Genomic DNA, 27,105 nt, shown 5'->3' with positions numbered 1-27,105 from the left:
CTTCCTAGTAACACTTAATCCAACCCTGTATTCATGTACCCAAAAATACATAAATATATTAACTTTTAAATACATAAACCCACTGATATGACTAATATTACTAATCTTACAGCTCATTACAATAAGTAGATTAGCAAAGTGAGTTTTCTTCAATTTCCTTGCAAAATGCACATAACCTGACATCCTCAAATGGAAAAAGGTAGATTCCTGGAGGCCAACTCTAAAATAAGTCAGATATTAGATGCTCCTCTCCATCCTGCAAGGCTCTCTAGGGTCCTGAAAAAGCTCAGATGAAACACCATTTCCTACGGTAAAAAATGAAATTTGTTGGCAGGCTAAAGCAGCCCAGGTGTTTATTCAGCCAGCACATTCTCTTCACCGGGAGGTGGGTGTTCTGGAATGCTCCTCACACAATGCTGTGTACATATTTACTGTCAGAACTCAAGGAAGTACTGTTCTGGAACCTTCTCAATGCAATTAACTGTGCAAGTGGGCACAGCTAACTTCCACAAAATAATGACTGCAAATCTTAGGAAAAGACCCTCTTTGAAACCAGGCTGCCAGGGTACCGGTGTCTGAGCAAAGTTCCGGAGGCATCCTACCAATTCGATTCTTGAGGCTGAAGCTGAAATCTATTCGGATTTCAAAATGACCCATAATCATAGGCAGTTTATCCGATTGCGTGTTCCTAGTAAAATCTCAGAGCCTTCTAGGTGCTAGGATTTGTAGGTGTGGTTTGTGGACTTTCAAGAGAAGACAGATAGTATGAGAAAGAATGAAAAAAGCAGAAGGTGGTTTTAGCAGCTTTCAACCTACATTGGTTCTCAACAGAACATAGAATTTTTCCCGAGTCTCACTTCAGTCTGGAATAACTGTTAAGATACTGCTAACTGGCCACCACTTCCAGACCTGGTAGTGCATTAATTCACTCTAGCCATCAGGGGAAACGTATCATTTTCTCTTCTTAATCTATTTTATCTTAAAAAAATTAATGGTACCATGAAGTAGGCGCCCTTTTGAATTGCCAGTGTGTTTTTTAAAAAGGAAAAAAAAAAGGCATGGTGTCTCTCTTCGTCATGGTCAGATCTGCAGTAGACACGGCGGGTAAGCATGGCTATGATAATGATTTGTGAATTTATAAAGATTGCCTCCTTCTTCAGAGCAGCTCAAAACATTTTCTTTCCCACAGATCTGAAATAAGATTTGAAATCTCCTTGGCGAGTTGCAGAAATGGCCTTCCTCTGATCTGAGGTGACAGGACTGGATTTGGATTGAAGGACCAAGCAGTAGAAGGTGGGCTCATTCACCTGTTCCTTGTTCCCATTATGCACGTCTGTTCTGAGAGGCCAGATGGTTGTCTATTCTGCAAGCAGGTTTATTGCCTGAAAATGAGCCCCCTCTTTCTAAAAAACTTACTTTTATAAATAAATTGTATTAAAAATACCAGAGCAAAAATAATTCTTTTTGGCTTTATCATGTGCTTCAATATTTGTGTTTCCATCTTGTCTTTCAGCCCTGGGATCTTAACATTTGGAAGCAGCTCCCACTTCACATCCCTTTTCTATCAAAATCAACCTCTGAAAGTTAAATGGATATTTAACAGGCTGTCAAAGGGAAACAGAATGACACTGTGCCTTTCAAGACCTACCTATGGATTAAAGGCTGCCCTCCAAAATTTCAGTTAACATTTAAGTAAATGTAATATCCAAGCCTAGAAACTGCCTCTCCCTGCACCACTGCAATTGTCGAATTCCTTTCCCGGCCTTTCATGCAGATACTCAGAAACAGGGTGGGGCTCCCTAGTCTTGCAATGTTAAGGGAGTCTGCACTGCAAAGAAAACTCAGTTAATCGTTCATATTCCCATTTTTCTGTATCCTTCGCAAATACCTTTGACATGATCGTGTTTAGGAGTGCCACTCTTTCTCACGCTAAGATTTAGATTAAAATCTTTGTGTCAAACCAAATGTTCTGTGCACAAGCATGGATGACAGGTACGGAAATGAAGGTGACAAGTCCAGGGATAGGGAAAAACCTCCCTGAAGAAGAGAAGAGGAGGTGAGCTTCTCTGTTTATGGAGGTCTCTGCTGGAGCTTTCTCTCTTTTATTTTTATTATTTGCGGGGAGGGGAGGGTTGCAGATGGAGTTCTTTTAGAGTTGCAAGTAAAACCCAACCCTGCTAAGCCATGCTGGTTCCCTTATGAGTCAGCAGGCCACTGGGCAGTTCAGACAGTACGGCCCAGAGTCACTGGACAAGAGCTGTCTTTGGACACACCCATTTTACTAATCCTGACTCTGATTTTTTAAAAAACCATCTTTATGTTACTTGGCGCCTGACCTCAGAACTTGCATCAAAAACTGTGCCCCCCGTCTCCACCAAGGAGGACTCAGGCTCCAATGTGGAAGCACTCGCCTTCAGCTCTGTTACTGATGAGCACAATTGGATTACGGCTTGTTTCTTCCTCCATGGGCAACTCCTGTTTCTTTCTCTCTAGTCTGCATGTTATCAGCTTGACATTCCCTTCAGTGGCATATGACAAATCAAATTGGCCATCACTGCACTCATCAAAGGAGGATGTTTTCTATTTCCGAGGACTGTTTCCTCCACTCCTTTCACAATCCTGGACACAGACACACACACACACACACACACACACACACACACACACACACACGTCTTTTTTTTTTTTTTTTTTTTGAGGGGGGAGGGCGGTAAGAGATAATGAATGGATACAACTCACACTAAAGAATGAAAAGCAGCGGATACTCAAAGACAAGGGCACAGTCTCAAATGTGGTTTTAAATACCCAATTCCTACACCTTAAATTTAAAGCATTCATCCAGAAACACAGATGTTAGTAGCTTTGAAAAACTTTACCAAAAAATGAAGTCCATTATTTTTCACGTCTTTTTGCATGATTCAGCACTTTTAACACTAATTTCTGCCAAGAAGTTAAAAGGTAAAAGGAATATATATTTTCTGGGGCCTTAAAATCTCACACACTCTTTATAAGCACCCCACTCCTGCTATTACAGGCGCATATCAGAAATCCGGGGTGTGTGTTTGGGGCGGGGGGAGTCTGTGGTTCGCTGCCTATTACCCACCCGGTGACCACCTCAGAGCAGCGCAATTTCCCTCTCGGGCATCTAAGTGGCTTTTGGGGATGGATGACCCGCCGCAGGGACTTCGCCCTGTCTCGGGCTCTCCTCCTCGCCAGGAGCCACACACACGCACACTCGAACGCACCTGTCCAACGCCTGTCAGCTGCAGCTATACGCTCCCCCTGCTGTGTCTTTTCAACCTTTGTCAAGTATCTCAAGACCAGAATTTCCCGAAGCCCTTCCCCCAAATCCAGGCTTTCGCAGGAGACCCCAACCCACCGGGGCGGCAGGAGAAGGCCGAGACGGAGCGACCTCGGACTCGCTCCGCAAACTTAACCTGCGCGTCGCACGGCTCCGCGTCTGCACCCGAGGACCCGCAAGTGCCCCGCACTGTCCCCGCAGCATCCCACGCCCGCCCGGCACACTCACCTGCGGGTGGGAGAGCCGCGCGCCTCCGCGGTCCAGCCTCCCGTAGCGACCTCCGCCGGCGAGCCTCTGCACCGGGTGTCGGCAGCGCCCTTAGGGGTGGCGGGGGCCGCTGGCCGGTTCCCGGCAGGGCGGCGGGACGCCGGGCACCGGCGCGAGGAGCGCGCCCGGGCGGGTCCGCGCCGAGCCCGAGCGAGCGGGCGAGCGGGGCGGGAGGGGCCATTTGTAACCGAGCAGACGCTACCACCGCCCCTTACTCGCGGGGGGCGGGGGCGGGCGGTCAGGTGACGGCGGCCCACCCTCCGCCGCCAAGCCGGGTGGTTCCTGCCCAGGAGGAGCCCCCTGGCGCGCTCTGATTGGAACTCCCGCCGCAGTGGCGGGGGAGGGGGGCACGTGACAGCCCGGCCCGGCGGCCCGGCGCGCCCCGCCCCCGCTGGGCACCCCACCTTCCTCCTGGAAAAGCCGGGGGACACAGGGAAGGCGGGGGGGGGGGGGGGGTGGCTCGCGGGGTGCAGGAGAGCCGAGCGGCCCCTTTAGCCACAGCTCGGGGTGCTCCCGGCCGCGGAACCCGGGGAGGAAGGGCTCCCCTGCGGCCAGCGGGCCTTCACGGTCCTCCTGCCCTGCCCTGCCCTGCCCTGCCCTGCCCTTGGCCGCAGTGCCCTCCCCCCAGCGTCTCCAGGCACACACGCTCAGTGTAGACCCCCGCCACTCCACAAATGCCGGTGACACTTTAGGAGTGTGTTTCTGGGTTTTGTTTTGTTTTGTTTTTCTCTCCGCGCACCGGCACATTGTGCCGGAGAGAACCCACGACGCTGCAGCGCAGACCCCGCCCAACTCCGAGGCCCGGAGCGGCCGACCACGCCCGGGGAGGTCTGACGGCTCCCGGGTTAGGTCGCCGGGGGCCGGCTCTCCCGGGAGAAGAAGGGGGTGGCGCGGGAGCTGCAAGTTTCCGACCCTCCCCTGCAAGCAGGCTACCGGGGGGGGGGGGGGGGGGGGGAGGAGGTAAAGGGCAGCCATCGGGGTGCGAATCCCGTTCGCAGCCCCTGGGAGCACGTAGCTGATGATAAAGGTCAAATTAAAACTACTGAGCTAGTGGTGCCGCAGGGACGCGCCGCCCGGTCGTGGGAAGCCTGGCTATTCATCACCCACAACGAGCATTGCTTTTCCCACGTTGGGGAGTGGGGCCGTGCGAGACCCGCCCCCCCCCCCCCCGCCCCCAGCCCCCAGCCCCTCGAGTTGCGGCCCAGCAGAACGGACGGATCCCGCAGCGTCTTCCCCCACCTCCCCGTGGCCCTGCACCACCCTGGAAGGCAGGAGTTCGGAGAAAATGCGGCGTCACGTTCGCCACCGTGCCCGCGGACGCGTCTGCGCCGCAGCTCCAGCAACACGTGGGGCCCGCGAATCTGGGCACCCGCTCTTCATTCGGGTGGCTATGTGGGTATACTTATATGAGTATTTATTATAACCAGATTTAAAGGGAAAGTCTGCTCACTGGATTCTTGCAAACTTTTGTCCTAGGTAGTTCCGTTCTCGTTTGGGGCGGGGACGCGGGCGAGGTCGCCAGGGCGCTCAGCTGAGTCAAGGACACCTCGGGGAGGAGGACGGAGGCCCCAGGTCCCTGGGCGCTCCAGCCCCCTCTCCCCACATGCATCAGCCGGCAACACGTCGGCCACCCCTCGGGGCCTTTCCAAGCAGACTGTGACTCTCAGACAGTATGGAAGTCAGGGGATTTGACCCACTGGTACCGGGGCTTCGCTGGGCGCGGGTTTGCCCGAATAGGGGGGTTAACCGTAAAGCTTCTGGCACCAACGTCGAACAGGGAACCTCGAGGAAGCTGAGAATCTGACCAATGTAAACTAGGGGGTGGGGTGGGGGTGGGGAGAAGCGTCGGACAGAAAAAGAAACGCCCTGTTACCCTAAGTCCCCGCCTCCGATATCTCCGAACCGCAAAGGTTGGGGAAGCCTTATGAAGTGTTAAATCCATCGGGAGGAAAAACGCTCGGTTAAGAAAACAGCACCTCTTTAATAAGCAAGTGGGTAAAATTTCCATTTCCAGGTGTTAATCTTGATGATGCCGCCGCGTTAAAAATGGGGGTCGATCGTGACAAGAGAATCCCAGCACACAGACCCCGCATTTTCCCAATTGAAAATAGCCATCCTCCCCCGCGCGTACGGCCCGGTCGGCTACTGCAGCAAGGACGGGGACCGGGGGGCTGCGGTCCGGGGTGCGCGGCCCGGCCACTTGTTGCCGCACCGCCAGAGGAGGTAACTGCCAAGCGGATCTGGAGGAGGTTCAGAGTTAAAATCCCTTCCCCGCGATGCGGATGCTTCGGAAGTGGAGACAGGCTGCGAGCACTGACTCAGTGCCTCGAGATTTTTTTTTTTTTTTTTTTAACTTGAACTCTGAACCCTCTTAGGACAGACCAATGTTTTGTTTTCCGGGAATTATTGTGTGGTAGACTCCACACACACACACACACACACACACACACACACACACACACACACACGTCGCTCCGCATGGGGGGAGGAGAGTGGCACAGGTGCTTCGCACTTTCACGGGCTCCGTCCTTGAGAAACGGGGGTGGGGGGTTGGCATGGCTTCGATGTAGCTGCTGCCAGGAGACAGGTTAGCAAAGAAAAGCCGTCCTTCGGCACCTGGGGAGTGGGGACCTGAAGACTGAGGCACCGGGGAGGCCCAGGTGCGCACCCAGCGCCGGCCGCAGCCATGGGCAGAAGCGTCGGGAGGAGGACACCGCACGCGGGCGGGAGGGTGCTCGGGATTCCGAGTTCGCAGTCTGCCCGGCCAGGCTCTGTGGAGACAACGCGCGCTGCGCGAGAGGGAGGGAGAGACCCCGGCCGAGTGTCGGGGCAGGGCCGACCCGCCTGCCTGGCGAGGGGCGCACTGCTCGCGCGGTCGTCTCGGGGGCGCCGGCAGCCTCCACTCCGCAAGCCCTGGCGGCCGCCGAGACCTTGCCTTCAGCGTCCTCCGGTGGCACCGTCCGGGGTTTGCGGAGCAGAAGCCTCGCACACGAGCAACCTGCCGTGGGGTTGGCGTGACCATGCCTCAGGACTGTGAAAAGCTGCCTCGTGGGGATTTGGGGACAGAGGTGAACGGAGTAGAAAACAATTCTTCTTCTTCATAACATGGACCTGCTGGAACTAGGGTGTCAACCCCACTAGGAATTTGGAGGTGTTGGAGTAGGAGTGGAAGGGGTTAATGCCAGGTTTGGGACCCCTGTGGGCAGTGCCCAATTGAAAGGGTCGCCTCCTCTAGGCTTGCGCTCGTGGGAGCCCAGCCCCAGCCGAGGCGCAGCCGCGCTCGCGGTCACCTTCCCGCATTAGGACAGCCGGAGCTGCCCTGCAATTTCCACGTCCCCGCGGCCGAGGCCTCCCAGCAGGCTGGACCCCGCAGAAGTCTCTGCCCGCCCTGGCCCCTTTAAATGGGCCTTTTTCCTTTAGCTTTCATCCCGAGGACGCGTTGACGCCGGCAAAGACCGCAGTGCGACCGGCGGGCGGGCACCTCGCCGCCCCCTGCCGCCTCCGCCGCGCCGGGCGCTCACTGCGGGGCTGCTGCGGCAGCGGGACCACGGCCTCGCCGAGCCTCCCGCCTCCGCCCCCGCAGCCACACCTCAGGGCCCCCCCCCCCCCCCCGGCTCCCCACCCCGCCCAGGCCCCCGGCGGGGCAGCCTTGCCGGCGCCGCGCGCTCGCAGCGCCACCCCCGCCCGGGACAGGTGGAAGCTCGGGCCCGTGTGCCGGCGCAAGGAAGCGCACACGACGGCGACCCGCGACCGCACCGCCGACCCCGGCTCGCGGTCCACCCACGTGGAACCCGCGGGCCTCGCGGGTCCCGGCGCCGGCGCCCCGGAGCTCGGTGGCGGGTGCAGCTGCCTCGAAGCCCTACGGCGCCCGCGCCGGCCTCTGTCCATCCCAGCCTCTCCCCGCCACCCCCCCCCCCCCGACCCCACCCCCCACCCCGTGCCGGGACCTGGAGCCCCGGGGCCCTCCGCCCGCACCCTTGCCCATCCGCGGACAAAGCCGCCGGGCTTTTCGCACGGGAGCCGGGAGGGGGGCCCGGGCACCCAGCAGGAGACCCCGGCGGAGAGCGCCTCCAGGCGCTGGGCCTCGGGGCTGTCCCCGCCCCCGGCCTGCCCGCAGGGCGCCGCCTGTGCCCCGCAGGCACCCCGCCCAACGTCCCTCTAAGCGCCGGCACCCGGCCGGGGGCGCCGCGGGAAGGAGGCCCCGCGGCACCGCTGCACCCACACACCCACGTGCCCCTCGCGTGCGCGCCCCCGGCCTGCAGAAGCTGCCCGGCTGGCGCCGCCGGGATTTCCGGGCGGCCCCACCCTCCTCGGCCTGCGCGCCGCGCTCCTGGCATAGTCGGAGGCTCCTCGGCGTCTCGGCCGCAGCCTCCGAGACCCGGCGCCGCCGCCGCGAGCGGGGCTGCTCGGGGGGCCTGCGGGCCGCCGCGCGGAGGCCGCGCCTCCCGCCCCCGTCCCGCGCTCACCTTTTGCTGCGGCTGCTGGGGTTCAGTCCCTGCGCCCGGGTGTGCGGCCGCCGCCCACGGCCTCCCGGAGGAGGCAGCAGGGGGGCGTTCCTGAGGCGCCGGCACCCTCCTTACACCCTTGCCTGGCGTTCAGCGCTACCTTCCGCAGCCCACCCACCACCTTCTTTGACAGTAACAGAGGCATGGCTCTCCCTGCTTTCCTCCTCACGTTCATGCCAGTGCCCACCTACGCGTACACACACACACACACACACACACACACACACCCTCCACGCCGCGAGGCCGCGGCCAGTGTCTCCCTCTGGAACTGCTAATTCCAACACTATGCAGCACACATCACCTCGCTGACAGCAAGGTGAGGGAGTGGCACTTAGGAGCTAGGTGGTTTCTTAAAATTTGTGAAATAGCTTTCTGGCTTTGACGTCGCATTTCTAAAGGGTTGCACTCTATTTTTAAAAATAAATAACCCTGATCGTGGATGCTGCGGCAGAGACGCACGTTAATAATACTAGAAAAGTATGTTAAGATAATCGTAGGTTCACATGCAGTTGTTCAGAAACAATGCAGAGAGATCTTGTCCACCCTTCACCTAGTTTTCCATGCTGGTAACGGTTCCCAACACTGTAGGGCAATATCCCAACCAGGATGTTGGCATTGGCCCACCGATATTATTTAGATTTCCCCAGTTTTACTTGTACTCGTGTGTGTGTGTGTGTGTGTGTGTGTGTGTGCGCGCGCGCGCGCATGTTTGTGTATTTAGTTCCATAGAATTTATCAGATGTGTTAGGTACCTATCCACCACCACCTTCAAGATACAGACAGAACTCTTCATCACCACAGAATTCCTCCTGTTACCTTCTATAACCCACATACTGGGGGGGAGGAGGGGCCGGCTGACAACCACTAATCTGTTTTTCTATTATTTTGTCATTTCAAGAATGTTATGTGAATGGAATGACAAAGTCATGTAGTCTCTTCGGACTGTCTTTATTCACTCAGCAAAATTCCCTTGAAATTCATCCACGTCCTTGTGTATATCAACAGTTCATTCCTTTTTTGGCTGGGTAGTATGCCCTGCTATGAAGGTGCTACAAATGTAAACAGTTTGTTACACTGTTCGCTGGTTGAAAGGCCTCTGGGTTGTTTCCAGATTCGGGATGTTACAAATAAAGCTGCTATGAACATTTGTGTACAGGTGTTTGTGTAAACATAACTCTTCATTTCTCTGGAATAAATCTCTAAGAGGGCAATTGCTGGGTCATTTTTAATTTTGTAAGAAACTGCGATACTCTTTCGCAGAGTGTAGCATTTTACATCCAGTTTCTCCTCGTCCTCCACAGCATTTGGTTTCGCCACTATTTTTTATTTTAGTGCTTTTGATAGGTACAGCAATATCTCATTGTGGTTTTCATTCCTATTTCCTTGATGGATAATGAGATTGAAGATCTTTCTAGATGCTGACTTGCCACCTCTATACCCTTTTTGTGAAGTGTTTGTTCACATGTTTTTTCCATTTTCTAAATAGAGGTTTTTTTTTTTCTTTTTACTGATGAGTTTTGAGAGTTCTTTAAAAAATTGTTTTTAATGCTTATTTACTTCTGAGCAAGCGAGAGAGAGAGCACGAGTGGGGGAGACACAGAATCTGAAGCAGGCTCTGAGCTGTCAGCACAGAACCCCAATGGGGCTCAAACCCATGAACCGTGAGATAATGACCTGAGCCAAGGTCAGCGCTTAACCAACTGAGCCACCTAGGTGTCCTCGGAGTTCTTTTTTAAAGCACTTTGTTAAGGTATGATTGACATACAAAAAAAAAAAACAGCACGTATTTAATGTATACAATTTGATAAGTTTGGAGATAAGTATACACCTATGAAACTATCATCACAACCTGTGCCATAAATACATCCATCACCTCTAAAAATTTTCTCCCACCTTCTTTATTATTTTTATTGTGTGCAATAAAAACATTTAACATAAGATCTACCCTTTCAGAAAAAAATTAAGTTTAAAATACAATATTGTTAACTATAGGTGATATGCTGCACAGTAGGTCTCTAGGACGTATTAATCTTTTTTTTTTTTTTTTTTTTTTTTTTTTTTGAGAGAGAGAGACAGAGCGCAAGCGGGGGAGGGGGAGAGAGAGGGAGACACAGAATCCAAAGCAGGCTCCGGGCTCTGAGCTGTCAGCACAGAGCCTGACGCAGGACTGGAACTCACAAGGTGTGACGTTGTGACCTGAGCCGAAGTCAGAAGCTTAACCGACTGAGCCACCCAGGTGCCTCTAGGACTTTATTAATCTTTGAAACTTTGTACCCTTTGACGAATAACTCCCTGTTTCCCTCTCCCTCCAGAGCTAACAACCACCATTACATTCTCTATGCGTTTGACTGGTTTAGATTCCTCATGTAAGTCGTGTCGGGTGGTATTTGCCATTCTGTGTCTGGCTTATTTAATTCAGCATAATGTTTTCCAGGTACATCCATGTTATCACAAATGCCGGGGTTTCCTTCTTTAAGGCTTAATCATATTCCATTATGTGTACGTACATACATACACACACATATATATTGACCTCTCTATAAATACATGTATAATCTACATGCATACATGTATACACATTATACATGCATGTACATGAATATGTACATACGTACGTAGATTATGTATGTACGTTATGTGTGGAGATTGTATATGTATTTATATATACCTGTGGATATATCCATTCATCTATCTGTGGACACTTAGGTTGCTTCAGTGTGTTGGCTACTGTGAAAAATGCTGCAATGAACATGGGAGTGCAGATAACTCTTTCTTCAAGACCCTAATTTCAATTCTTTTGCATATACACCCAGAAGTGGGATTGTTGGCTTAATGTGGCAGTTCTATTTTTCTTTTTTTTTTTTGAAGACCCGCCATACTGTTTTCCATAGTGGTTGCACCGGTTTACATTCCTACCAACAGCGCACAAGAGTTCCTTTTTCTCCACATCTTGGCCAATGCTTGTTATCTTTTTGTCTTTCAAATAGCTATCCTAACTGGTGTGAGATAATATCTTGTTGTGACCTTTATTTGCATTTCCCTGATGATTAATGATGTTGAGCACTTTCTCAAGTACCTGTTCTCCATTTGTATGCCTTCTTTTGAGAATGTCTGTTCAGTTCCTTTGCCCATGTTTAACAGGGTTATTTTGTTGTTGCTGCTGTTTTGTGATTGACTTGTAGGAGTTCCTTATATATTTTAGATATTAACCCTAAACAGATATATATTTTGCAAATATATCTCCCATTCTGTAGGTTGTCCTTTCATTTTGTTGACTGTTTCCTTTATCGTGCAGATCTTTAGTCTGATGTAGTCCCACTGTCTATTTTTGCTTTTGTTACCACATCCAAGAAATCATTGCCAAGACCAGTGTCAAGAAGCTTATCCCTCATGTTTTCCTTTAGGAGTTTGATGGTTTCTGGCCTTATTGTAAAGCTATGTTAAATTTATCTTTAATCCTTGTCGAGTTAAATTTTGTGTATGGTGTAATATAAGGGTCCAATTTCATTCTTTGCGTTTGAATATCCAGTTTTTCCAAACCATTTATTGAAGAGATGATTCTTTCCCCATTATGTAGTCTTGGAACCTTTGTCAAAGAGCAGTTGATCATATATTTGTGGCTTATTTCTTGTCTCTCTATTCTGTCCTATTGGCCTGTGAGTCTATTTTTATGCCAGTACCATACTATTTTGATTACTTAGCTTTGGAATATACTTTGAAGTCAGGAAGCGTGATGTCTCTGGCTTTGTTCTTCTTGCTCAAATTTCTTTGGCTACTCAGGATTTTTTGTGGTTCCTTATGGGTTTTAGGACTTTCTTTTTTTACGTGAAGAATGACATTGGAATTTTGACAGGGGTTGCATTGAATTTGTAGATTGCTTTAGGTAGTATGGACATTTGAACAGTATAAATTCTTCTAATTCTTGAACATGTGACATCGATGTCTTTCCACTTATTTGTGTCTGCTTCAATTTCTTACATCAGTATTTTATTCATTTTCTTTTTAAATGTTTATTTATTTATTTTGAGGGAGAGACAGAGAGCGTGAGCAGGGGAGGGCCTAGAGAGAGGGAGAGGGAATGCCAAGCAGGCCTCACGTGGTCAGCATGAGCCAAGAGATCATGGCATGAGCCGAAATCAAGAGTAGGACGCTCAACCGACTGAGCGACTCAGGTACCCCAACATCACTATTTTATACTTTTATATGTATAAGTCTTTTACCTCCCTGGTGAAGTTTATTACTAAGTATTTTATGCTACTGTAAATAGGATAATTTTCTTTTTGAATAGTTTGTTACTAGTGTATAGAATTGCAACTCGTTTTTGTGTGCTGATTTTGTATTCTGAAACTTTACTAAATGTGTTTATTAGTTCTAACAGTTTTGGGGGGGAAAGGGGAATCTTTAGGGTTTTCTACATATAAGATCATGTCATTGGCCAACAGACACAATTTTACTTCCTCATTTCTGATTTGGATGCTTTTTATTTCTTTTTCTTGCATAATATCTCTGGCTAGGACTTCCAGTACTATGGTAAGTAGAAGTGGTGAGAGTAAACATCTTTGCCTTATTCCAGATCTTACAGGAAAACTTTCTGTTTTTCGCCACTAGGTATAGTGTTAACTGTGGGCTTTTCATATATGGCCATTATTGTGTTGAGGTATGTTATTCTGTACCTATTTTGTTGAGAGGGTGTTGAATTTTGTCCAATGCCTTTCTGCATTTATTGAGATAATCATGTGATTTTTATTCTCCATGCTGTTAATGTGGTATATCACATTGATTTGTATATGTCATGTCATCCTTGCATCCCAGGGATGAATCCATTTCATCATGTATGATCTTTATAATGTGCTGTTTAATTTACTCTGCTAATATTTTCTTGAGGATTTTTGCATCTATTTTTATCAGGGATATTGGCCTGTAGTTTTCTTTTCTTGTGGTGTTTTTGCCTGATCTTGATATCAGGGTGATGCTGTCCTCATAAGGTGAGTTTGGAAGTGTTCTCTTTTCTATTTTTGGAAGGATTTTAAAAGGATTAGTAATTATGCCTTAAATGTTTGGTATAATTGACCTGTGACATGATCTGGTCTTGGCTTTTTCTTTCTTGGGAAGTTTTCTACTACTGATTCAATCTCTTTATTTGTTATTGGTCTGTTCAGGCTTTCTATTTCTTCTTCTTCTTGATTCCATCTTGATAGGTAGTATGTTTCTAGGAATTTATACATTTCTTCTAGGTTGTCCAATTCATTGCCATGTACTTGTTCATAAGTCCTTTATGATCTTATTTATTTCTGTGGCTCAGTTGCAACATCTCTTTCATTTCTGATTTTATTTTTCTTGAGTTTTTTCTTAGTCTAGTTCAAGGGTTGTCAATTTTGTTTATCTTTTCAAAAAACCAATTCTTAGCTTCATTGATTTTTTTCTAATCTCTATTTCATTTATTTTTGTTTTAACATTTGTTATTTTCTTCCTTATGCTAACTTTGGGCTTAATTTGTTCTTTTTCTAGTTCACTGAGGTATAAAGCGGGGATGTTTGAGATCTTCTTTTTTAATGTAAGCATTTATTGCTATAAATTTCCATCTTAGTGCTGTTTTTGCTGTATACTATAAATTTGAATATGCTGTGTTCTCATTTTTTTCCTATCTTATTTTTTAAATTTTCTTTATTTAAATTTAATTTAATTTAAATTTTTTTAAAATTTACATCCAAATTAGTTAGCTTATAGTGCAACAATGATTTCAGGAGTAGATTCCTTAGTGCCCCTTACCCATTTAGCCTATCCCCCCTCCCACAACCCCTCCAGTAACCCTCAGTTTATTCTCCATATTTATGAGTCTCTTCTGTTTTGTCCCCCTCCCTGTTTTTATATTATTTTTGTTTCCCTTCCCTTATGTTCACCTCTTTTGTCTCCTAAAGTCCTTATATGAGTGAAGTCATATGATTTTTGTCTTTCTCTGGCTGACTAATTTCACTTAGCATAATACCCTCCAGTTCCATCCACATGGTTGCAAATGGCAAGATTTCATGCTTTTTGACTGCTGAGTAATACTCCGTTGTATACATATAACACATCTTCTTTATCCATGCATCCACCGATGGACATTTGGACTCTTTCCATACTTTGGCTATTGTTGATAGTGCTGCTATAAACATGGGGGTGCATGTGTCCCTTCGAAACAGCACACCTGTATCCCATGGATAAATACCTAATAGTGCAATTGCTGGGTCATAGGGTACTTCTATTTTTAGTTTTTTGAGGAAACTCCATACTGTTTTCCAGAGTGGCTGCACCAGCTTGCATTCCCATGTGTTCTCATTTTTATTTGTCTTTTACTTTTCCTGTTTTCCTTTTATTATTGATTTCTAGCTTTATTCCATTGTGGTCAGAAACAGTACTTGGAATGATTTCAATTTTCTTAAATTTGTTAAGACTTGTTTTATGACCTATTATGTGACCTATTCTGGAGAATGCTCTGTGTGCACTTGAGAAGAATGTATATTCTGCTGCTATTAGGAAGAATGTTCTATATATGGATGTTAGGGCCATTTGGTCTATATTCTGTTCAAGTCTGCTGTTTCCTTATTGATTATATTTGTGGATGACCTATCCATTACTGAAAGTGGAAAGTTGAAATTTCCTAATATTGTTGTCTAACTATTCCTTCAGATCTGCCAGTATTTGCTTTATGTGTTTAAGTGCTATGACGTTGGGTGCATATATACTTATAATTGTTGTAGATTCCTGTAGAATTTATCCTTTTATTATTAATGACCTTTTTTGTCTCTTATGACAATTTTTGTCTTAAAGTCTTTTTCCATCTGATGAAAATACTGCCCCTTTGCTCTCTTTTGGTTGTCACTTGCATGGAATATTTTTTTCCCATCACTTCACTTTCAGCCTACATATGTCCTTAAATCTAAAATGAATCTCTTATAAATAGCATATAGTTGGATTTTGTTTTATATCCATTCAGCCACTCTATATTTTTTGATTGGTGAGTTTAATCAATTTACATTTAAAGTAATTATTTATAGGTAAAGACTTACTATTGTTATTTTGTTAATTTTTTTTCTGTTTTGTAGTCCATTGTTCCTTTCTTCCTCTCTTGCTGTCTTTGTGACTTGACATATATTTGGGGTTTTATTGTAGGAACACACTTTGATTCTTTTCTCTTTTTTGAATCTACCCTAGGTTTTTTCCTTTGTAATTACTATAAAGGTTGAATAAAATTTCTTATTATACCAGCCTATTTAATCGAATAACAACTTAAATTCAACTGCATTAAAAAAAACTACACTCTTATTCTCCCCTTTTCATTTTATTTATATCAGGATTTGCTGGCTTTTACACTGTATATCCATGGGCAAATTTTTGTGGTTACACTTCCTCTTAGGCTCTTATTCTATTCTTTGTCTTTTAATTTTCATACTAGGATTAAAAGTGATTTATGGGGCACCTGGGTGGCTCAGTTGGTTAAGCATCCAACTTTTGATTGCAGCTCAGATCATGATCTCACGGTTGTGTGATCAAGCCCCATGTCAGGCTCTGCAAAAACAGTGCAGAACCTGCTGGAGATTTTCCTCTCTCTCTGCCCCTCTCTTGCTTGCACTCTCTCTCTATCTTAAAATAATAACATTAAAAAATTTTTAAGTGACTTATACACCATCATTATCACATTACTCTGTATTTTTATATATCATAAACTTTACCAGTGAAATTTATACTTTCATATGCTTTCATGTTGCTGTTTAGCATTCTTCTATTTCAGTTGCCTAGTGATGAATTCTTTCAGTTTTATTAATCTGGAAAAGTCTTTGTCCCTCCTCCATTTTTATATTTTTTATTGTTTTAAATTTATTTATCTAAATTCAAGTTAGTCAACATACCATGTAGTATTAGCTTCAGGAATAGAACCCAGTGATTCATCACTCATATGTAACACAAAGTGCTCATCCCAATAAGTGCCTTTCTTAATGCCCATCACCCATTTAGCCCACCCCCCCACCTCTCCTCCAGCAACTCTCAGTTTGTTCCCTGTATTTAAGAGCCTCTTATGGTTTGTCTCCCTCTCTGTTTTTATCTTATTTTTCCTTGCCGTCCCCTAGGTTCATTTGTTTTGTTTCTTCAATTCCACTTATGAGTGAAATCATATATCTGTCCTTCTCTGACGGACTTATTTCACTTAACATAACACACTCTAATTCCAGGGGTGCCTGGGTGGCTCAGTCGGTTAAGCATCCAACTTTAGCTCAGGTCATGATCCCACAGTTAGTGAGTTCTAGCTGGCGTTTGGCTCTGTGCTGACATCTCAGAGCCTGGAGCCTGTTTCAGATTCTGTGTCTCCCTCTCTCTCTGCCCCTCCCCTGATCATGCTCACTCTCTCTCTCTCTCTCTCTCTCTCTCCCTCAAAAATAAATAAATAAACTAAAAAAATAGTTCCATCCACACTGTTGAAAGTGGCAAGATTTCATTCTTTTTGGTCATTGAGTAATATTCCATTCTCTCTCTGTATCTTTATCCATTCATCAGTCAATAGACATTTGGGGTCTTTCCATAATTTGGCAATTGTTGATAGTGCTGCTATTAGCATTGGGGTGCATGTGCCCCTTTGAATCAGTATATTTGGTGGATTATACCCTTTGGATAAATACCTAGAGTGCAATAAAATTTTTTATTTATTTATTTTTTGTTTCAAGTTTTTATCTAAATTCTAGTTAGTTAACATATAGTGTAATATTGGTTTCAGGAGTAGAATTTAGTGATTCCTCACTTACATGTACCACCCAGTGCTCATCACAAGTGCTGTCCTTAATAACCTGTCACCCATTTAGCCCATCCTTCTACCCATATCCCCTCCAGCAATCTTCAGTTTGTTTTCTATATTTAAGATCTTGTCTCTTATGATTTGCTTCCCTCTTTTTTTTCTTCCTTCCCCAATGTTCATCTGTTTTGTTTCTTAAATTCTACATATGAGTGAAATCATATGGTACTTGTCTTTCTCTGACTGACTTATTTCAATTAGCATAATATACTCTAGTTCCATCTGTGTATTTGCAAATGGCAAGATTTCATTCTTTTTGATGGCTTAGTAACATTTCATTATACACACACGCACACACACACACACACACACACACACACACTACATCATCTTTATCTATTCATCAGTTGGTGGACATTTGGACTCTTTCCATAATTTGACTGTTTTTGATAATTCTGCTATAAACATCAGGTGCATGTGCCCCTTCTAATTACTATTTTTGTGTCCTTTGGATAAATACTTAGTAGTGCAGTTGCTGGGTCATAGGGTAGTTCTATTTTTAGCTTTTTGAGAAAACTCTATACTGTTTTCCAGAGTGGCTGCACCAGTTTGCATTCTCACCAGCAGTGCAAAAGGGTTCTGTCTCTCCACATCCTCACCAACATCTGTTGTTGCCTGAGTTGTTAATTTTAGCCATTCTGAGAGGTGTGAGGTGGTATCTCCTTGTGGTTTTGATTTGTATTTCCCTGATTATGAGTGATGTGGAGCATTTTTTCATGTTCTATTAGTCATCTGGATGTCTTCTTTGGAAAATTTTCTGTTTATGTCTTTTGCTCATTTTTTCACTGGATTATTTATTTTTTGGGTCTTGAGTTTGATGAGGTCTTTATAGATTTTGGATACTAACTCTTTATCTGATATGCTATTTGCAAATATCTTTTCCCATTCTGTCAGTTACTTTTTAGTTTTGCTGATTGCTTCCTGTGCTGTGCTGTGTTACTTTTTATCTTGATGAGGTCCCAATAGTTCATTTTTGCTTTTGTTTCTCTTGCCTCCAGAGACATGTGAAGTAAGAAGTTGCTGAAGTCAAAGAGGTTGTTGCCTGTTTTCTCCTCGAGGACTTTGATAGCTTCCTGTCTTACCTTTAGGTCTTTCATCCATTTTGAAGTTATTTTTGTGAATGGTGTAAGAAAGTGGTCCAGGTTCATTCTTCTGCATGTTGTTGTCCAGTTTTCCCAGCACCATGTGCTAAAGAGAGTGTCTTTTTCCATTGGATGCTCATTCCTGCTTTGTCAAAGATTAGTTATTCATACATTTGTGGGTCCATTTCTGGATTCTCTATTCTGTTCCCTGTGGCCTGCCAAGTTTCTCTGGATAAGTCTTCTGCCAACCTTATTTTTCATCCCTTATAAGTTAGGGATTTCTTTTCCTTTGCTGCTTTTAGGATTTTTCCCCCTTTCTCTGTATTTTGCAAATTATACTATGATATGTCTTGGTGTTGGCCTGTTTTTATTGATTTTGATCAAAATTCTCTGTGCCTCCTGGATTCTGATGTCTTTATTTCTCCAAATTAGGAACGTTTTCAGCTATAATTTGCTCAAATAAACCTTCTGTCCCTTTCCCCCTCTCTTTTTCTCGGAATCCAGTGATAATAATATTATTACACTTTATGCAGCCCCTGAGTTCCCTAAGTCTATTTTTGTGACCCAGTATTTTTCTTTCCCTCTTTTTTTTAAAAGTTTAATGTTTATTTTTATTTTTGAGAGTGAGACACAGAACAGAGAGGCAAGGCAGAGAGAGAGGGAGACAGAATCAGAAGCAGGGTCCAGCCTGTTAGCTGTAAGCACAGAGCCTGATGCAGCACTCGAAATCATGAACTGCAAGATCATGACCTGGGCTGAAGTCAAACACTTAACTGACTGAGCCACCAAGGCACCCCTCTTTCCCTCTTCTTTTTAGTGTCATTATTTTCCATAATTTTATCCATTTCACTTATTTGTTCCTCTGCTTCTTCCATCCTTGTGGGCATTACATCCAGTTGGTTTTGCTTCTCAGTTATAGCATTTTTTTTATTTTGACTTGACTAGTTTTTAGATCTTTTATCTCTGTTGTAAGGGACTCCCTCATGTTTTCTACACATTTCTCAAGTCCAGCTAGTATCCTTCTGATTGTTGTTGTAAGTTCTGGATCAAACATATTGCTTTTATCTGTTTGGATTAGATCCCTGGCCCTGACCTTTTCTTGTTCTCTCTTTTGGGATGAATTCCTCCATTTTGGCATTTGTCTAGGTCTCTGTCTATGTTAGGAAAACCTATTATGTTTCCTGCTCTTGAGAGTAACGGCTTTATTAGGCGGTCATATACTGCCCAGTGTCTGGCACCTTGGGAAGTGTTTCTGGTGTGTGCTATGTGCACTCTGCTGTTGTTTTTTGGCTGCTCTTTCCCTCAGGTAAATTCTCTTTGTCTGCAGTCGGGACTGTTTGGTCCTTGTCCAGTGTGTGGTGGGCTTTAACTAGATGTGTTTTAGTCTGCTTATTAAAATGAGGCTGATCCTATTTCCACTAGAGCTGAAGCTTTGCAGCACCCTATGGTCAGAAGACAGTGTGTGCAGCGATTTTGCGCTGCTCTTCTGGGGCAGGGGCCCACTGCTACTCTGGCTCTCAGGCACATTTACCCTAGTAAAAAAAGCACCTGTAGAGAGCAGGGGGGAGGGGACTGGTGTGAACACTTCAAGCCTCTTCTGTGGGTGCTATGCTGCTCACTGAAGTCTGCCAGTGCTCTTGGCAGGGCATAAAAATGGTACCGTTTGCTCTCTCATCTCCAGAGAAGGGCAATTGTGCTGTCCACTGTCCAGGAATCCCTCACAGAAGAGGAAGTATTCACCCCTCTTGTGTCTCAGCCTTCTCTCAGATCCCTGACTACACCTGGTCTGTGTCCAAGCTGTCTGCCCCCCTGGAAGTGCAATGCTTCAGTGCTTTCTCAGGCACACAGGATAGGTTTCAAAACTCCAAATTTTAGGGATCTGGCTCGGTGCAGACCCACACTGGTCCTCTGGGGGAGGGTCTTGCCGTACTGTGGCTGGTGCTAGTTTGTCCCAGAAGGGCAGTAGCTCGACCTCACAGGGGCTTGGAGTTTATGGTAAAGCCAGCAAAAAGCTGGCATCCAGGTTAACTTCCCTCAGCAGGTGTCTCTACCCCTATGCTAAAGTTGGGGAAGCACAATTGTGCCCTCCAATTCTTTTTCCTCCTAAGAGGCAGTGCCACCTCTCCCAAATGTGCTCCAAGAAGGGGAACTGTCTCTCCCAGTGAGATTGAAGAGATCCTGAGACCACGCTCTTTTGCTCCCAGGCCTCTGCCCTCCTTCTCCACAGGAGCACTGCTACACCAGCCACTATGAAGACTTCTAAAACTTCAGTCTTTGAACCCCCCTGGTTGTAAAAACTCATGGTAATCAGCCCCTCTTCTTTTCCCAGGAAATGATTTTGGGCAATTGTTTTTCTTCTTCAATCCCCTGTGCTTTCTGTGTGCATTCTCTCTCTTTCTCCTCTTTCCATGATCAGGGCTCCCTCTCCTCCACAGCACATATGATGCTTTTGTCGCTAAAATCACGTCTCCACACTTCCCACCTTCCATGATGTGTCCTCTTTTCTCCTGCTAGTTGTGCACTTTGTTCTCAGTCCTCAGATTGATTTCTTGGGTGTTCGGAATGAGTTGACGTTTATCCAGCTGTGTTCGAGGGATAAGGCGAGTATAGGGTCCCCCTATCACTCTGCCGTCTTAGCTCCTCCTTCTTCATTTTTTAAAGGACAGTTTTGCTAGGTATAACATTCTCGGTTGGCCCGTTTTTTTTCTTTCAGTACTTTGCATATATCATCCCACTTTTTCCAAGTCTCTAAGTTTGTTCTGAGAAATTCACTGATAGTCTTATGGGGGTTCCCTTATATGTGACAAGTCACTTTTCTTTTCTTGCTGTAAAAATTCTGTCTTTGATTTTTACTCCTGACAATTTAAGTATAATGTGTCTTGGTATAGATGTCTTTAGAGTCGATCTTTTGGGGGTAATTTGGACTTCATGAATCTGACAATCTATTTCCCTCCACAGATTTTGGGAGGTTTTAGCCATTATTATTTTTTTTTAATATTTATTTTTTTGGAGAGAGCAAAAGTAGGGAGGGGCAGAGAGAGGGGAGACAGAGGATCTGAAGCAGGCTCTATACTGACAGGCAGTGAGCCTGATGGGTGGCTTGAACTCATGAACAGTGAGATCATGACCTGTGCCAGAGTAAGACGCTCAACCAATTGAGCCACCCAGGTGACAGCCATTATTACTTTAAATAAGAATTCTGGGGATGACTAAGTGGCTCAGTTGGTTGAATGTATGACTCTTGACATTGGCTCAGGTCATGATCCCAGGGTCGTGGGATTGAGCCCACATCAGGTTCCATGCTCAGCATGGAGACTGCTTGCAATTCTTCTCTCTTCCTCTGCCCGTCTCCCCTGCTCACACTATCGGAAGAAAGAAAGAAAGAAAGAAAGAAAGAAAGAAAGAAAGAAAATAAATAAACATTCTGTCCTCCTTTTTATTCCACTCTTTTCCTTCTGGTGCTCCCATAATATGTAGTTTGCTTTACTTATGGTTCTCATAAGTCTCATAGGCTTTCTTCACTCTTTTCATTCTTTTTTCCCTAATGTTTTCTTCTGAATGGATAATTTCAAATGACTTGTCTTGTTTTTTAAAATTTTTTAATGTTTATTTATTTTTGAGAGAGACAGAGTGTGAGCACGAGAGGGGCAGAGAGAGAGGGAGACACAGAATCTGAAGCAGGCCCCAGGCTCTGAGCTGTCAGAACAGAGCCTCATATGGGGCTCAAACTCAGGGACCACAAGATCATGACCTGAGTCAAAGTCAGACACTTAACTGACTGAGCCATCCAGGTGCCCCAGCAAATGACTTGTCTTTGAGTTCAATGATTCTTTCTTTTGCTTGGTAAAATCTGTTGTTGAAACTCTAAAAAATTCAATTTAGTCATTGTATTCTTCAGCTTCAGAATTTGTTTGGTTTCTTTTTTTATGGTTTCTACCTCTTTATTGAACTATTTATTTTGTTCATGTATTGTTTTTCCTTTCTCATTTCGTTGTCTACCTGTGCTATCTTGTAGCTCACCAAACTTCTTTAAGATGATTATTTCGAATATTTTGTTAGGTAGTTCATAGATCTCCATTTCTTTAGGGCTGGTTACTGGAGCTTTATTTTGTTCCTTTTGTGGTGTCATCTTTCCCCAATTCTTCATGATTCTTGTAGCCTTTCATTGGTTTCTGAGTATTTGAAGAAGCAATCATCTCTTCAGTCTTTATAAATTACCTTTGTCAGGGAAACCCCTTCACAAATCAGCCCAGCTAAAGATTCTGGGCAGGCCAGTTGGTGAGGACCATGAGTGGACCCAGTGTGGGACTGTGAGTGGGCTTGTTATTTCCCCCATGAAACAACTCATTGGCTAAGGGGATCTCTCTTGGCTCTGCACTGGGCTGGCTTGGGGGAAAGCTAATGCAGATAAAGTGAAAGTGTTTTCTTACCCTTTTCAATGACTCTTCTCATTTCTGTGCTCCACTAATGTGATGTAACCACTGACCTGGAATTTGGAGCTCTTATAAACTTTTTCGTCCAAGGATGGTTGTTAAATTGGTATTTTTGTGTGGGGATAAGGTCTGGGATCTCCTATTCTGCACTTGCTGTCATTATTCTTCTGAGACTTCTTTATGTATTCTAGAAAAAGTCCTTTCCACATATGTGGTTTGCAAATATTTTGTCCCAGTCTCTAGCTTGCCTTTTCATCCTCTTCACATGAGTTTTTCAGAGCAAAAATTTCCAATTTTAGTAAGATTCAATTTATCAATCTTTCCTTTTATGGATCATGCTTTTGGTATCAAGTCTAAGAACTTTTGCCTGGCTTTAAATTCTGAAGAGTTTTCTCCAATTTTTAAAATGAATTTTATAGTTTTATATTTTATATTTAAGTCTGTGTTTGTTTTGAGTTAATTATTCTATAAGGTGTGAAGTTTAGGTGTGAGGTGAAATTTTTATGCCTATGGATCCCAACTTATTCTGGAATCTTTTGTTCAAAGAGCTTTGATTCCTCCATTGAATTGCTTTTGCACATTTATGAAAAGTCAGCTGGCATATTTGTGTGGGTCTGTTTCTGTGTTCTATATTCAGTCCTATTGACTTATATGTCTATCTCTTCACTGATACCAACATGTCTTAATTACTGTAGCTGTAATAAGCTATAGTAAGGTAATCGAGTACAATGATTCCTTTCACTTTGTTCTTTTTTAAAGATTATGTAAGCTATTTTAGGTCTTGTGCTATTCCAGATAAATTTTAGAATGGACTTGCTATATTTACAACAGAATCTTGGTGTGATTTTGATAGGAGTAGCTTTAACTCTATAGTGATCTATAGAGGGGGGGAAGCTGACATTTTTTCTATGTTGAATATTCTTTTTTTTTTTTTTTAAATTTTTTTTAATGTTTATTTATTTTTGAGACAGAGAGAGACAGAGCATGAACAGGGGAGGAGCAGAGGGAGAGGGAGACACAGAATCTGAAACAGGCTCCAGGCTCTGAGCTGTCAGCACAGAGCCTGACGCGGGGCTTGAACTCACGGACTGTGAGATCATGACCTGAGCCGAAGTCGGACGCTTAACCGACCAAGCCACCCAGGCGCCCCTCTATGTTGAATATTCTAATCCATGGGCATAGTATATCTATTCCTATATTTAGATCTTCATTTATTTATTTCATCAGCATTTTTAAATTTTCAGCATAAGACCCTATTTGTGTTGTTAGATTTATACCTGAAGTTTTCATTTTCTTTGGAAAAATTTTAGGTGATATTATACTTTTAGTTTTGGTTTCCACATCACCATTATTAGTATGTGGAAATTCAGTTTAATAGTTGTGTGTTGATCTTGTGTCCTGCAACCTTGCTGAATCACTTATCAGTTCCAGGAGTTTTCTATGTAAGCAATCATGTTATTTGCAAAGAAGGCCAGTTTTATTTCCTGCTTTCCAATCTGTATGACTTCTATTTTTTTCTTGTCTTATTTTAGTGGCTAGAACTTCCAGTACTACGTTGGTTATGAGTGGTGAGAACAGAAACTGTTTTGTTCCTGATCTTAGGGGGAAAGCATTCAGTCTTCCACCTTCTAAGTATGTTTTTAGCTGTAAGGTTTTGCAAATGCTTTTTATAAAGTTGAGGTAATTCTCCTCTACTCTTAACTGGCATAGGGTTTTCATACTTAATAGGTGTTGGATTTTGTCAAATGCCTTTTATGCATCAAATGATATGATTATATGATATGGTGAATTGATATCACTGATTGGTTTTTGAATGTTGTACCATATTTGCACACATGGAATAAATCCCACTTGATCTTGGTGCATAATCCTTCTTATACATACCTAAATTGACTTTGCTAATATTTTGTTGAATATTTTTGAATCTAAGTTCATAAGAGATATTAACATAAACTTTTCTTTTTTTGTACTGCCTTTGTTTGGTTTTGGTATCAGAACCTCATAAAATGAGTTGAGAATTGCTCTCTGCTCTTCTATTTTCTGGAAGAGATTGTATAAAATTGATGTTAATTCCTCTTTCAATATTTTGTAGAATACTTTAGTGGAATCACTTGGGCTTGGAAATTTTAAAATAAGTTTTTCTTCATGAATTTAACTTCTTTAATGGATATTTGACAATTCAGATGATCTTGGCTGAGTTTTGGTAGTTTATGGTTTTCAGTAACTTGATTCATTTCTTCTAAGCTTTCTAATTTTTTCTAGAAAATGGAGTATAAAGTTGTTCATAGTATTCCCGTATTTTTCTTTTAATGGCCACAGAATTTGTAGTGATATACTCAATTTCATTCATGATATAGGTGACTTGTATCTTCTCTTTTTGTCAGCCTTGCTGGGGGTTATCAATTTTATTGATTTTGTTGAACCAGCTTTCTGTTTCATTGCTCTTTCTTGATTGTATTCTTATTTTCAATTTCATTAATCTTTTATTCCTGTCTTCAATTTTCCTTTCCTTATACTTGCTTTGGATTTATTTTGCTTTAATTTTCTAGCTTCCTGAGACAGAAAATTATATTATTCATTTGAAACCTTTCTTATTTGCTAATGTGAGCATTTTAGTGCTATTAATTTCCCTCTTGGCACTGCTTTAACTATGTCTTACAAAGTTTGATGTGTTGTATTTTCATTCTCATTCTGTTCTATGATATTAAAATTTTTCTTTTGAGAATTCTTCTGATCTATGACTTATTTAGAAACATATTGTTTAATTTCCAAGTGTTTGGAGACTTGTCTGTTATCTTTCTGTTATTGATTTCTATTTTACTCTATTATGGTTAGAGAATAAACTCTATGATTCAATTTTTTTTGTTCGTTGAAGTTTGTATTTTGAGCCAAGATATGGTCTATCTTGGTGAATGTTCCATGGACTCCTGGAAAAAAATGTGTATTCTGCTATTGTTGAGTGGAGTGTTCTATTAATGTCGATTAGATCCTATAAGATGATGTTGTTAAATTCTTCTATGTCCTTAATGACTTCGTGTAGTAATTCTATCTGTTACTGAGAAAGGGATATTGAAGTCCCCAACTATAATTGCAGATGCATCTATTTCTCCTTTAAACTCTATCAGTTTTCAGCTTTTATTTCATATATTTTGAGACTGTGGTTTGGTGCATACATATTTAGGATTATGTCTTCCTATAGATTAAGATTGATCTTTTTGTCATCACATAATGTCCCCCTTGTCTCTAGTAATTTTGTTTGCTCTGAAGTTCATTTTGTCTGTTATTAATATAGCCACTCCTGCTACTTAAAAAAATACATATTTTAATGATATATCTTTTTCCATCCTTAAATTTCAACCTTCCTATATCACAGAATTGGATCATTCGTGCACATTTTAAGGTTTGTTGTTGTTATTGACAATTGATAAAATCCTAAAAGTCATTTTGTCTAACAAAAAGTATACGGTTTCATGACACTGGATTTGATAATGATTTTTTTTGGTTATAACACCAAAAGTATAGGTAACAAAAGAAAAATAGATAAATTCACCCAAATTAAAAACTTTTGTGCATTATAGGACACTATCAACAGAAAGACAACCTACAGAATGGAGGAATATATTTGCAAAGCATATATGTGATAAAGGATTATATATAGTAGTCCTACAACTCAACAACATAAAAACGAATGAACCAATTCAAAAATTGGTAAACGATTTGAATAGACATTTCTTTAAGGAAGACATACTAATAATCAATAAAAAGAGGTTCAACATCCCTAGTTATTACAGAAATGGAAATCAAAATCATAATGAGATACTACTTCTCACCTATTAGAAACAAACATGCCTATTATAAACAAATAGAAAATAGCAAGTGTTTTTGAGGATTTGGAAAACTTGGACCTTGTGCATTTCTGGTGGGAATGTAAAATTGTACAGCTTCTGTGGAAAATGTTTTGGTGTTTCCTCAAAATGTTAAACGTAGATTTACCACATGATACAACAATTCCACTTCCAGGTATATGCTCCAAAGAATTGAAAGCAGAGGGGCGCCTGGGTGGCACAGTCGGTTAGGCGTCCGACTTCAGCCAGGTCACGATCTCACGGTCCGTGAGTTCGAGCCCCGCGTCGGGCTCTGGGCTGATGGCTCAGAGCCTGGAGCCTGTTTCCGATTCTGTGTCTCCCTCTCTCTCTGTCCCTCCCCCGTTCATGCTGTGTCTCTCTCTGTCCCAAAAATAAATAAACGTTGAAAAAAAAAAAAAAAAAAAAAAAAAAAAGAATTGAAAGCAGAGACTCAAATAGATAGTTGTATGCCAGTGTTTACATCCGCATTATTCACAATAGCCAAAAGATGGAAAAGCTCAAATGTCCACCAACAGATGCATGAATAGACAAAATGTGGTATATACATAAATGGAATATTACCTAGCCTTAAAGTCAGATACAAAAGGGAAAATATTATATTCCACTTATATGACATAATGAGAATAGATAAATTTATAGACACGGTAAGTAGAATAGAGGTTACTATGGGCTGGAGACAGGAAGGAATAGAGAATTGTTGTTTAAGGGGTAAAGAGTTTCTGTCTGGCAAAAATAAACTATTGGGAGTAGGCCAAAATAAAAGGATTTTGCACAGTGAAGAAAATCGTCAATGAAATAAATAAAAAAGCAATCTACTGAATGGGAAA

At 43.6% G+C, this 27,105-nt stretch overlaps 1 protein-coding gene across 8 annotated transcripts in view; it reads right to left on the bottom strand.

Moving 5' to 3' along the window:
- LOC132682848 (uncharacterized) overlaps nucleotides 1–3,846 on the bottom strand; it is a 127,349-nt gene extending 123,503 nt beyond the window's left edge. For 5 of the 8 annotated variants that reach the window (XR_013549969.2, XR_009611888.3, XR_009611886.3 and 2 more), the window contains exon 1: nucleotides 3,530–3,846. The gene's annotated coding sequence lies outside the window, so the exon portion shown is untranslated. The remainder of the gene's footprint in view (nucleotides 1–3,529) is intronic. The other 3 variants (XR_013549968.2, XM_078432536.2, XM_060638057.3) reach the window with 3 other exon arrangements.
- Nucleotides 3,847–27,105: the final 23,259 nt, after the last annotated feature.

The sequence above is a fragment of the Panthera onca genome, chromosome C2, assembly GCF_046562875.1.
Source record: "Panthera onca isolate mPanOnc1 chromosome C2, mPanOnc1 haplotype 2, whole genome shotgun sequence".
NCBI classification, from domain to species: Eukaryota; Metazoa; Chordata; class Mammalia; order Carnivora; family Felidae; genus Panthera; species Panthera onca.
This window is presented reverse-complemented; position numbering and strand designations above follow the sequence as displayed.